This window comes from Lynx canadensis, chromosome B4 (assembly GCF_007474595.2).
Source record: "Lynx canadensis isolate LIC74 chromosome B4, mLynCan4.pri.v2, whole genome shotgun sequence".
NCBI lineage: Eukaryota > Metazoa > Chordata > Mammalia > Carnivora > Felidae > Lynx > Lynx canadensis.
Genome location: NC_044309.1, coordinates 128963796 through 128966083, shown reverse-complemented (window position 1 = coordinate 128966083; position 2288 = coordinate 128963796).

Here is a 2288-nt window from a genome sequence, read left to right as displayed (position 1 = left end):
ATCAAGTTTCATGCCAGTTCCTCACTGGCAGACTCCGACCCAGAACCACACAGGCTAGGAGGTTCTAGAAAATGTGGTCCCCACGTTCTGCTTTGCAGACGGAATCTTGGGAGGGAGAGTGAAGGTGATGAGCTGGAAACAGACAATCCAGCATCATTTTCAAATGACTTGCTCCTTTGGAAACCTGCCTCCTCTTTTCTTTCTTTGAAAAGAAGACCCCAGTAGCCAGGGGTTGGGTGCAAAGGCCCACAGCTTCTTTGGGACAAAGGTCCATTCACACTTTCGCGAGGTGGAGGAGGGGAGCGTCCACTGGAAATTCAAGGATGCTTAGAGGGGTCACCACTGGTGGGGCAGAGGAAACAGCCTGGAATGGGGGACAAAGCATGGCCTCTGCAGGCAGACTGACTTGAGGCCAAATCCTGGCTCTGCCCTTTGGCCATGCTAGCCTCAATCTCCCCCCTTCAAAAGTCCATAAACAGCAATTGATCTCCTGGGTTGTTAAGAGTATTTAATGGGATAATGATACAGCTCATATCAGGATGTCCACGGCAGCACCGTTTCTAAAAGTTAAAATTTGAACATAACCTAAGTGTTCATTGAAAGGGGAATGGTTAAATAAACGATGGAAGCCCGGGCCAGGTTCACGGTCTTTCTTCTCTGAATCTAAACGACTGGGCTGTGAGTCTCTCTTTTCTGAATCTAAATGACCAGGCTGTGAGTGCCCTCCCAGCCTTCTCCCCAGCCAGCTGCGTGGAGGAGGCGTTGGGACCAAGAGCCTGCATTGGCCTCAGGATGGTACGGGGCATGTCACGCGGGCCACCCCTTGAACTCTCGCCCCCCGCCCCGCACATGTTAAGAATGGGCCTGATCCTGCCTGCTGCACCCATGGCCCGACCGTGGCTCAGCACTGAACGACCCGTGAGTGGCACATGCCCTGCGTGGTGACACTCTCTGCCCACACACCTTCTCATGAGGAGTGAGACTCCCCTTTCCTGTGAGCCAACCCAGAAACCAGAAGTGTCCTTTCCCAAAGAAGAGCTTTCCTCAGAAGCCTCAGACGGCCTTCTTCCCGGCCTCAGGTTAACGTCAAGCCCTTGGCTTGGTGTTCCAGAACCTTCCTGAGCTGACCCCAGCCTACCTTTCCGGGCCTTCCTCCTGCTACTCTGTGCCAGGCGGTTTACACTCTGGCAACCCAGGAAGCCTTCCTGATTCCAATTCAATTCAAGTTCAGCGAGCAGTTACCTGCTGCTCTGTGCGGGGCAGGTGCACCGTTAACCTTCCCAAGCAGCGCCTCCTGACCTTAGGGTCCTCCTCTCCCCTCTTTTTAGGATGGCCTTCTCAGCAGCCCTCCTCCCCCAATCCAAGTGTCCTTCCCTATAGTTCTCTTCTTCACACTGGCATTCGCTGTGCTGCTCCCTCTTTCCGTTATGGCACTAACCCAGTCTGACCCAACCCGGTTCACATTCATCACACATCAAAGCAAGACGCTCACTGGCGAAGACCCAGGCTTTGGGGGCAGACAGTTGGAGTCTGGCCCTGACATGCACCTGCAGGTCAGCCACAACCTCTCTTGGAGCCTCAGTTCCTTCATCTGTAAAATGGGGATGACAGTAGCACTATCTCCTAGGGTTCTGTGCGGATGCAGTGGGCTGGTGAGGGCGATGATGGCCTGGCCCAAAGGGTAACGGCTGCCACTAGCAAATGCTCACAAACTGTTAGGACTATTATTAGTTGCACGGCTTCTGGGTTCTACACACTGCGCTGTGCTGAACACACACAGGAAGCGCAGCCCCTGCCCTCAGGGAGCCTCACGGTTGGGTGAAGAAGCAGACAAGTGGTTCTAATGCACTAAGTTCCATAATAGAGGTCTGAGCATGTTTACTGGAGGAGGCAGGGAGGGCTTCATGGAAGAGGTGTTTCTTGGGCTCGCCTGGAAGGAAGGGCGGGGTGATTGGCAGGTGGAGGGAGCACACGTCTCCAACACGAGGGGGTTGGGCTGGGCGATGCCCGAGGTCTGGTGTAAAGTGTCCGAAGCCGGCCGGACAGTGCATCTCACCATTGGGCTGTTCTCCCAGGCGAGGGGCCTTGAGTTGGCTCTGGCCTGGCCGTCCTGTGATGCTACTGGCTGTAAGGCTCTCTTGTGGGAGAACCAAGGGAGGCTCGTTTTCTCTCCTAGCCTCCCTCTCCCAGACCTGATTCGAGCACTGTCTCCTGCTCGAGTGTCCCTTCCCCACAGAGGCGCTCCTACTCACCCCTCAATACCTGGCCCAGCTGGCCCCTCCTCTGTG